This window comes from Armigeres subalbatus, chromosome 2 (genome assembly GCF_024139115.2).
Source record: "Armigeres subalbatus isolate Guangzhou_Male chromosome 2, GZ_Asu_2, whole genome shotgun sequence".
In the NCBI taxonomy this organism is placed as follows: Eukaryota; Metazoa; Arthropoda; class Insecta; order Diptera; family Culicidae; genus Armigeres; species Armigeres subalbatus.
The window spans coordinates 166,183,476-166,194,954 of NC_085140.1; the positions used below are offsets into that span (position 1 = coordinate 166,183,476).

The 11,479-nt window shown below is 38.4% G+C and overlaps 1 long non-coding RNA gene across 1 annotated transcript; it reads right to left on the reverse strand.

The window, feature by feature from the left end:
• Positions 1-362: 362 nt before the first annotated feature.
• On the reverse strand, positions 363-1,016 carry LOC134215439 (uncharacterized). Its single transcript, XR_009980159.1, has 3 exons — positions 927-1,016; positions 578-865; positions 363-521 (listed from the first exon to the last, which is right to left on the reverse strand). It is a non-coding gene; the product is annotated as an uncharacterized LOC134215439 (long non-coding RNA).
• Positions 1,017-11,479: the final 10,463 nt, after the last annotated feature.

An 11,479-nucleotide genomic window follows, 5' to 3' on the forward strand; every position in this document is an offset into this window, starting at 1 on the left:
GATATTTGATACTCACAAAAAAAAATCGTTGGTAAAAGTAAAAGAACGTTGGTAAAATTAAGAAAATTAGTTAGTGGTTTTCAGTAGAAAGTATAGAAATGTTGAATCTACAATTGAAAAAATGTCACCTAGGCAAGAGCTTTCACAAGAGTGAACTTTTTAAAATAACATTTGGTTCTCAAACAGACATGTGCATTTTAAATTAGAATCAACAGGCCATACTTTCAAAATAACAAGCCGTGTTCATTCTCAATTTCATGTATGCATTTTCAATTTAGATATATATACAAATGTTAAAATGAAATTCTATACATTTATAATTATTTTGTTCGAAATTTTATTATCTAATATTATTGATTTTATTCGGCTTTGTCTGAACCATCATCCTGTTCATGTCCTTGCGCAAGTTTATTGGCATGCTCATCCTTTTCCAGTTGTTGCAACGATAAATAATGGTGTGCATTCGCTTGGAAATTCATGATCCTAAGGCACCATTGCTGTGAAGCTCTGCGATATTGATTCTATAAGGAAAAATAGTACTAAAGCTCACTGTGGTTGTTTATTAGTATTTAATTACCTTCAGAATTCTATTGCAGGCGAATTTTGCTTCCTTCGATAACCGTGTGAGCAGGCAGATGCTCACCCTAAACGAGGTTGGAACTTGTATGTAACGATTGGCTGGATCGGCATTTAAAGTTCTGTCCACACAGACCACTCCGACGTGATAGATTTCAAAACTATATCGAGGCAGATCCTCCGGCGTTATTTCTCCAGATACCGAGCCAGATACATGTCGCGAATAGCACGGGACTCCTGTGTTTTTGTAGGGATACGGTTAGCAGAAAAGCACCTTTCATGCTATCATCTAAAAAACATTAATGCTCATTAAAACTCAATAGAAATTCACACCGCAAATAATAACTTACTTGACCATTAGCACTTCTTTTGGCACAACCCTTTGGGATAAATCTCAATCCTTTTTCTATTTTCGGTTTTGACAGATTGTCGCGGGCTGCCAGTTTCATTATTTTTTGTTGTCTGTGTTGCCAAAAATACGAAATATACAAGTAAATTTGATTATTTTTTCAATTTTGGTTTGGGTTTCACTGTAAAAATAACGGTTTTACACTGAGGAAAAAACTGTCATTTCAAATATTTTACTTTTGAATTAAACGTTTTAGCACTTAAGAATCCCAAATTTTCCTAATTGTTGAAACAAGAATCGATAAATGTTAAAATCACAACTTTGTTTCGCTCTGTGTATTGTTAAATAATTTGTGAAGTTGTAAACATTTTGTCCATCATCTCGATATTCGCATATGATATCTAACTAATACGTCTCAGCCTAATATAATTGACACTTAGTGGTACACTCAACCTTCTTTTTACGTCCCCCCCAATAAGTGGACGTAAACCGAATGTGACGTAAAAAGAATTTTTGCTAAAATTTCTAGTATTTCACTTAATTTAGGAGGAGATCCCCCAGTGCCGGACACATAAGCCATTTAACGAAGAACTCTCCAATGGTCCGGATTATGTTTATTTGTATACCATACACACAGAATATGATCATTAATGATTCATACAAACTATATTTGAGCATTTGAACTCGTTTTTCGACGATGTATTTTGATGATGAATTTTGGTGAAAATTTTCACGGTGCAGAAAAGTGTCCCCTAGTACCGGACAGTATTGCATCATGTTCAAATATGACCAATTTCCTATTACATGAGTAAAGACATCATTTAGAAAATATTTTTCACTTACTTCCAGTTGGAGATATTAACACCTGTTAGTAGAGCTTATTTAATTCTCCAGCTCAATTTCTCACATCCTACTCAAAACTTCCTCCATTTTCAATGACATCTTCAATTTTTGTTTCTACTTATTTTTGAGGCTTTCTGGTACTTCAGCAAGAAAAAACATAGAATTGAAGTAAGTTTAACAAAACAGGTGCAAAGAATAGCTATTTGATCACATGAAAAAACTCACTGTCCGGACCCGGGGAACAGCTAACCGAGATACAGAAAATGATTATGCACTATAGATAAATCATATATCTAACAAATCATGATCGCTATTTGATATATGACTAATATTGACCATCTCGACAGAATCAGAATGCATTCAATTGATTTTAACATTGTTGATTCAAACATAAGGCGAAACATGAAATTTTTTAACATATTTGTTCAATTTCAAATTTTGTACAAAGTTTACAACACGTAGATCTGATATTCCATGCAGGTAAAGGACTTATCAATAGCCTTTTTTTGTACTACATTTTTTTTGTTCGGGATGAACCACTGCGTCCATTTCATTGAACTTTTGTAGTATTCCCGTGTCATTTGTTTAGTGCATGTCTTTCTGCTCTATTTCTATTGAGAAGAAATGAAGTAGTCGTTTTTTATTCAGATATTTTCTCAAGCTTAATGTAAGGCCTCTTTAGATTAAGGTACCGCTATTTATACCCTTCCAGAAACGGCTTATACCAACTCTCAAAGGCGCGCCCCTCAATCAGTTTCGGCTCAACAATAAGTGGGATAATACTGATTTTGACCATGCATCGGTACTGCAGTTTAAACATATTTTTGCGTCTTCTTATGAGTTCCGGATTCGTTTTTGTACAGAGATCTGATTTCATTGCGTTTGGCATTTCTGAATCTCACCTTTACACAGAGCTCTAATCAGTCAGAGGGTTCAGCAGATCCACCAAATTCGTATCCGCTTCTTTCCTAATTAATCAGCGCTCTGGAGCTTTGAGATTCATGTCATCGTCATTAAAACCAGCCTAAGATTGAGTTACGTTTTTATAATTTACTCCATTGACTCCATCCAAAAGTGGCAAAAGGTGGGTGATCTAAAAGCAGACTATAGACGTTCCATACTCTTCCGACCATCACTCATAAGTATTAACAAGAATAGTAAGAACTAGAGCACAGTGTGGTAGATCTTGCACCACGAAAAAAGGTGTCTACCCAGCATTACAGGCTCCGTTAACTGCCTGGCTAATTGTTTCACCCCCCAGGCCATTCATCCCTTCGGCACGGGTCGCCTGACACCTTGGGATTCGGGGTTAGGGACGTCATATTGTCAGTTTCAGTGTTTAACCGAGCCTGGCGATATGACCGGATTTACACCGTTACGCACTACTTCAGAGTATCCATCTCCCAGCGTAACGGGACCTACACTAGATGATGCAGGGATCTCTGCATGTGTTATTTTCAGAAGTATCCGGTATTGGGAGTTATCCGGCGCTGGGAGATCTCCCCCTATAAATCGTTGGATATCTTTAAATACATTCATTTGCGTCTTACATGAGGTATTGTAAGATCTCTCCAAATCCAGGCATATGAGATGTTGTAAGATATCCAAATTATTGTGGAGTTTAAATCAAATGGTCTATCGAATCAACCAAAGCCTTCATGATGTCCCAAGCCGTGGTATCAACTAAATTAACTCCTCCGAGGATTTGTCTTTTATTTGCGTCCCAAAACAAGACATATGAGGTGTTGTAAGATCTCCAAATTGTCCTGGAGTTTGAATCGAATGGTCTACCGAATCAACCAAGGCTTCCATGGTGTCCCCAGCCTCGGTGACAACCCAATTTTGTCCTCCGTATGAAGATGTAAGATCTACAAAATGCCCTGGAGTTTGAATCATATGGTCTACCGAATCTACTGAGGCTTGCATGATGACCTCAGCCGCGGTATCATCCCAATCATGCCCTCCGAGTATTTGTCTTTCACTTGCGTCTCAAGTCCAGGTATATGAGATGTTTTAAGGTCTCCAAATTGTCCTAGAGTTTGAATCAAATGGTATACCGAATCAACCAAGGCTTTAATGATGTCCCCAGCCGCGGGTGTCAACCAGATTTTGTCTTCTGAGTATTGGTCTTTCACTGACGTCTCAAATACAGGCATATGAGATGTTGTAAGATATCCAAATTGTCCTGGAGTTTAAATAAAATGGTCTACCGAATCAACCAAGGCCTCCACGATGTCCTCAGCCACGGTGTCAACCCAATTTTGTCTTCTGAGTATTAGTCTTTCACTTACATCTCAAATACAGACATAAGAGATGTTGTAAGATCTCCAAATTGTCCCGGAGCTTGAATCAAATGGTCTATCGAATCAACCAAGGCTTACATGAGTCAAGTACGGCCTCACTGTTGATTCGGCAGACCACTCGCAACAAACTCCACGATAGTTTGGAGACCCTAGAACAACTCATATGCCTACATTTGAGACGCGAGTGTACGACAAATGCTCGGAAGACATAATTAGGTTGTTACCGCGGCTGGGGACATCACGGAAGGCTTGGTTGATTCGGCAGACCATTTGATTCAAACTCCAGGAGGATTTGGAGATCTTAGTACATCTCAAATGTCTGGATTTGAAACGCAAGTGAAAGAAAACTACTCGGAGGACATAATTGGGTTGATACCGCGGCTGGGGACATCATGAAGGCCTTGTTTGATTCGGTAGACCATTTGATTCAAACTCCAGGACAACTTGGAGGTCTTAAAACAACTTATATGCCTGGATTTGAAACACAAGTGATACTCTGATACCACGGCATGGGACATCATGGAAGCCTTGGTTAATTTGGCAGACCATTTGATTCAAGCTCCAGGACAATTTGGAGATCTTACAACATATAACATGCCAGTAGACTGGCCCAAAATGCATGAAATCCTGAATTTCAAACCTTGCACCCTTAAATGACAGTTTGGGGGTCCCAGAAGCTCCCCTGAAAATTTCAGCTCATTCGGTCCAGTGGTTGGCGTGCGCAAATGGCTCAAAGTTTGTATGGGAAAAGTGATCCAAATGTATGGGGAAACGCAACCGTTTCCGTTTTTTGCTTCTAGGTAGCGCTGTAGTCAACGGATTCCTGTTGTGTACAAAATGTAGAACCTTTTTTATATAAGGAAGCGACTGGTGAAGACCGGATGTAAATCCCTTTGAAATTGGCCAAGTTATAAGCATCCAAAGTCAAGGGTTTCGAGCGTGTCCCCCAGCTAGGGGTGTTTAAAATAAGTATCGTACCCCTAGGGGTGTTTAAAATAAGAGCAACGTACCACCGACCATTGCGGCGTATTCGGTGCCGTGCGAAATTAAATGCATGATTATCACACAATCTCGCGAATTTTTATCCGATTGGTAAATACTTTCCGTAAATACTGTACAGTAGTGTAGCTAGAGAGGAAGGGGGTGAATAAGGAGGGCAAGTAGAAAAGCACATCCGGGATATTGTTCGATGTTTAATCTCGCAATTTTCTGGCGTCGTTTTATCTTCGAGCCAACAGGCTAAAAAAATTTACTCAAAATTGACATAAATTAAAGAACTCAAAATTTGGTCAAGTTTGGTTTATGCTATGGTTTAGAGTTCAATTTTCGAAGCGTGAATGTAAATACACGAAATAAATTAAGTACTTCTTCCATTTATTTTGTTAGCCTCAAATAAAAATATACAGCCATCCAGTTCCAACATTATTGATATGATCCCTCAAAATTACCTTATGTTTGGTAGGATCGTTCCTTATACTCGATAACTCGATAACTCGATATTCTGTAACTCGATATTTTCTCTAACTCGATGAAATTCAAAGTCCCTTGAATCTAGCATATTGCGCTCCCTCCGTAAGTCGATATCTCCCTTACTCAATATTCTCTAAGTCGAAGTAATTGTCTAAAGCATTTTCACCTCGCTAACTCGATGTTGTTAGAAACAGTACATGCACGGCATAGTTAGAAGTGAAAAGTGATAAGTGAGAAGTGAGAAATGAGATATGAGAAATAAGAAGTTAGAATTGAAGAATGAGAAGTGAGATATGAGATGTGAGATATGAGACGTGAAATATGGGAAGTGAGAGAGGAAAGTTAGAAATGAGAAATTAAAAGTGAGAGATGGAAAGTGAGAAATGAGAAGTGAGAAGTTTGAAGTAAGAAGTGAGAAATAAGTAGTGGGAAGTGGAAAATACAGAGTAAGAAGTGAGAAATTCGGAGTGCGAAGAGAGTTATGAGAAGTGAAAAGTATGAAGGGAGAAGTGAGAAGTGGAAAGTTAGAAGTTAGAAGTGAAATGTGATAAGTGAGAAATGAGAAGTCAGAAGTGAGATATAAGAAGTTATATGTGAGAAGTGAAAAGTGAAAAATGAGAAGTGATATGTGCGAAGTCAGAAGTGAGATATGTGAAGTGAGAAGTGAGATGTGCGAAGTGAGAAATGAGAAATTAATAGTGAGAAATGAAAAGTTAAAAGTGAGAAGTGAGAAATTCAAAGTGAGAAAAGTAGTCAGAAGTGAGATATAAGAAGTTATAAGTGAGAAGAAAGAAGTGAAAAATGAGATGTGAGAAATGAGATGTGCGAAGTCAGAAGTGAGATGTGTGAAGTGAGAAGTGAGATGCGCGAAGTGAGAAATTAATAGTGAGAAATGAAAAGTTAAAAGTGAGAAGTGAGAAATTCAAAGTGAGAAAAGTAGAGTGAGAAATGAGAAGCAAGAAATGAGAGGTGAGTAGTGGGAAGTGAAAAATCAAAGGTGTGAAGTGAGAAGTTTAGAGTACGAAGATCGAAGCGAATAGTGAAAAGTGAGAAGTATTGCAGGTATTGCAGAAGTGCCGCGAATACAACGTGCCCACACATCATCTATTTATCGACTTCAAAGCCGCATATGATACAATCGATCGGGACCAGCTATGGCAGCTAATGCACGAAAACGGATTTCCGGATAAACTGACACGGTTGATCAAGGCGACGATGGATCGGGTGATGTGCGTAGTTCGAGTTTCAGGGGCATTCTCGAGTCCCTTCGAAACGCGTAGAGGGTTACGGCAAGGTGATGGTCTTTCGTGTCTGCTATTCAACATCGCTTTGGAGGGAGTAATACGAAGGGCAGGGATTGACACGAGTGGTACGATTCTCACGAAGTCCGTCCAGTTATTTGGTTTCGCCGACGATATTGATATCATGGCACGTAACTTTGAGAGGATGGAGGAAGCCTACATCAGACTGAAAAGCGAAGCTAAACGGATTGGACTAGTCATCAATACGTCGAAGACGAAGTACATGATAGGAAGAGGCTCAAGAGAGGTCAATGTAAGCAGAAGAATTCGTGTACTTGGGCTCACTGGTGACCGCCGATAACGATACCAGCAGAGAAATTCGGAGGCGCATAGTGGCTGGAAATCGTACGTACTTTGGATCCGTAAGACGCTCCGATCGAATAGAGTTCGCCTCCGTACCAAACTGACTATCTACAAAACGCTTATAAGACCGGTAGTTCTCTACGGACACGAGACTGGACGATGCTCGTGGAGGACGAACGCGCACTTGGAGTTTTTGAAAGGAAAGTGTTGCGTACCATCTATGGTGGGGTGCAGATGGCGGACGGTACGTGGAGGAGGCGAATGAACTACGAGTTGCATCAGCTGTTGGGAGAACCATTAGGGTAGTTCAAAAAATCGATTTTGCTCCACAGTGCTTATCTGATTCTTTACCATGTTCTGAGTGTCCTCTGAAAATTTGAGCTCATTTGGATTTAAACTGATTTAGCACAAGCCGTTTCAAGTTTCCATGCAAATTAGTATGGGGAAATTTATTTTTTCATTATACTGTTAATGACGCTTCCCCATTATGCGCACGTTAAAAGAAAACCTACATAGCTAAAAGGAATACTCAACAGCTTTCACCCAACGAAAACCGCATGTTGATTAACCGCCCCAATAATTAGTAATCGATTTTAAGACAGGTTGCGAATCTTTAGTCATGATCGTTGAACTTCTTTGAGGGCATCACTGAAATGTGCAGTGCAACATAGTAGCCTGAATTTGTGTTTGCTATCTTTCGCGCCACGAGCAGCAATGTTGCCTGTTGAGGAGTTATGCAATTAGCTCCAGAAAACCACGGTATAGATTAAATTCGATTACTAATTATTGGAACAATTAATTAAGATGCGGTTTTCGCTGAGTGAAAGCTGTTGAGTATTCCTTTTAGCTATATAGGTTTTCTTTTAACCTGCGCTTGATGGGGAAGCGTTATTAACAGTATAATGAAAAAATAAATTTCCTCATACTAATTTGCATGCAAATTTGAAACGGCTTGTGCTAAATCAGTTTTGATCCAATTGAGCTCAAATTTTCAGAGGACATTCAGAACATGGTAAAGAATCAGATGAGCACTGTGGAGCAAAATCGATTTTTTGAACCACCCTAGAGAACCATCCATCGTTCACACCGCGAAAATCGGAAGACTGCGGTGGGCCGAGCACGTAGCCAGAATATCGGACAGTAATCCGGTGAAAATGGTTCTCGACAACGATCCGACGGAAACAAGAAGGCGAGGTGCTCAGCGGGCAAGGTGGATCGATTAGGTGAAGGACGATTTGCGGACCCTCCGCAGACTGCGTGGTTGGCGAAGTGCAGCCATGGACCGAGCTAAATGGAAAAGACTTTTATGTGCAGCACAGGCCACTCTGGCCTTAGTCTGATAATAATAATAATAAGTGAGAAGTATGAAGTGAAAAATGAGATGTGAGAAATGAGATGTGCAAAGTGAGAGGTCAGAAAAAGTGCGGAGTGCAAAGTGAGAAGTGAGTAGTGGGAAAAGAGAGATGAGAAGCCAAATGTGTGAAGAGAGAAGTAAGAAGAAAGTTATGAGAAGGGAGTAATAAGAAGTGAGAAGTGAGGACCGAGAAAAAAGAAGTGAGAAACGATATTCTATATTTTTCCTCCTTTCTTTTTTTCTCTTCCTTTTTCTGTCTCCTTCTCCTGTCTCATATCTCTTCGCTCACTTCTCACTACTTAACATCTGGCTTCTCACCTCATAATTATCCTCTCTCATTCTCACTCCTTGCTTCTGTTTTTCTCACTACTCACATCCTTCTTCTCACTTCGCAACTATCACAACTCACTTCTCACCACTTTCTTCTCACTTCTCATTTCTCATTTTCCACTACTCACATGTTACTGCACACATCTCACTACTCAATACTCACTTCCGTTTTTCAGTACTCACTTCTCACTACTCTGTACTCATTTAAAAAAATCTCATTTCTCACTTCTCAGTTCTGGCTGTTCAATATTCACTTCGAACATCTCTCTTCTCACTTCACTTAATAGGGAAACAAATTTTAACTGTTCGGCTAAACGGCATTCGGCCAAAAATAAATGTGTTCCCTATCTCGATACCTCCCTAATTCGATGGTCCCTTCAATATCGAGTAAGGGAGAGTTCACTGTAGAACAATATTGGACCCATTTTATTATTTCCCCTTTATGGTGACCAATTTCAATATAGGGTATTCAGAAAAATCGATCATTTCAGGAATTTTAATTTTTCATAAAATTGTAACTCCCAAATCATTAGGCCTATTTGTTGTATTAACAAATCAAATAAAAGCCCTTTATTTCTACAGGTATACCTCGATATAACGTAACTAATTTTTCACTCTTCAAATCGTTGTATCTCCAAAACCACTGGTCCTGCAAGAAAAATGTGCTACTTGATTTATGAAGTGATATTTGATCGTGCAAGTGGAATACATAAAATGGATTCAAAATCTAAGGAAGAATTAAGTATGGAACATGTTGTCCCAATTGAAAGTTTTAAAGGTGTAAAGTTGCCTTCAAACGGTGATGTGCTTGGTCGGATGCGTTTTATAATGAAAAATCAACACTTGAAAAAAAAACACCCTAGACCGTATTGGACTAAGCGACCGAAATGCAATGTATGTTATTTCTGCGGTTTTAACAAGTGCTGGACTAAACTTAGGTAAGTTTTCCTTAACAGTACTTTTATTGTATTGTTCTTTCTCCTTGAGTTTAATTTTATTATATTGATAGTATCTTGTAACTAAAACAAAATCTTTATCAACTTTATCTATTTTTCAGACGATTTTACCGTTAGCAGACAAACAATCTCAAGGGCCCGTGCAGAATATAGCGAAGAGATTGCTCAAAATATCTAAAGCAATTTTGATCTAAATGGACCACTTGTTGTACATTGGGATGAAAAGCTGCTTCAAGATCTCACAGGTAATATATATGAGTATTTTTTATAGCATTGAAATGTGTTATTCTGTGTTATGATTTGTGGATATCTTCTAACTAAGCATGATTTGAAGTAAGCGATAGGTTTTTTTGTTATTTGAAATTTCTTTCCCACAATTTAGATTACATTTGGTAATATTCGTTTTTTTAAGAAGCTATTTGTAACATATTTTTAACTTTTTTTTTTTAAAGAATCTATCTGATTTTTTTTTCTTTTCAGGTACTGACAAAGTAGAAAGATTGCCAATTTTGGTATCTTCTGGAGCAAATGTTCAGCTGCCTGGAGTCCCAAAATTGTCTTCTGGAACTGGTGAAAGACAGGCAAACGAAGTTTGCAAATTGATGAATGCATGGGAACTAAGCGATCGCATCTGTGCAATGGGATTTGATACAACAGCAGCAAATACAGGAATCAAAAAAGGCGCTTGTACCCTAATCGAGAAGCGGATTGGCAGAGATCTTTAATGGCTGGCGTGTAGGCATCATATTGCCGAAGTTTTGATGACTATTTCTTCAAAAGGCCCTTCTTCAAGTATTTTTATAAAATTTAAATCGGCATGGCCTACTATGGATCAATCTTTTGATGAAAATATGGTAGACGAAAACATTATTGAGATCCTTGGTGATGAAACAAAACATTTGATTGAATTTTTGAAAAACCAACTCAATATTCAACAGCAACGACAAGACTATAAAGAGTTGCTAAATTTATCTTTAGCATTTCTTGGTGTGAAAAGAATTAAATTTTCGCCACCAGGAGCACATAGCAATGCCAGATGGATGGGGAAAGCAATATATTGTCTTAAAATATGGCTGTTTAGAGGCCAATCTGACATGACCGATGAAAGGTGAAAAATTCCAGTAATGTGTGCTTTTATTTTACGAGTTTACATTTGGTCGTGGTTTAAAGCTCCTTTACCCTCATCAGCAGCACGAAATTATCTAAACCTGGCAAAAAAATTGATAACTTTACGAAATGCTTTCCCTGATCAATTAAGAAATGTGTATATGGCTGCGGCTTCAAGATTTGCAAATCATCTATGGTACTTGAGTGAAGAACTAGTCGCTCTGGCTTTTTTCGACCTAGAAATATCTACTGATGAGAGAAAAGAAATGGCACACAATTTAAAATCTTGTAAGGTGTGATGAAGTAAGAAAAATAAAATTGAAAGTATCTACGATCGATAAGTTGACTTCTTGTACGCTTTCGGATTTTGTTTCTCAAACACGATGATTTTTTTTGAAATTTCTGGAATATCTGAAAATTTTCTCAAAGAAGACCCTAGTATATGGGATGAATTGGAATTTGTTGAAAGTAGAAATAAAATTAATTCATTTTTGGTAGTGAATGACTGTTCTGAAAGAGGGTTTAAACTACAGTCACCTCTCTACATCTCGATATTGAAGGGACCATCGAGAAAGGAAGGATCAAGG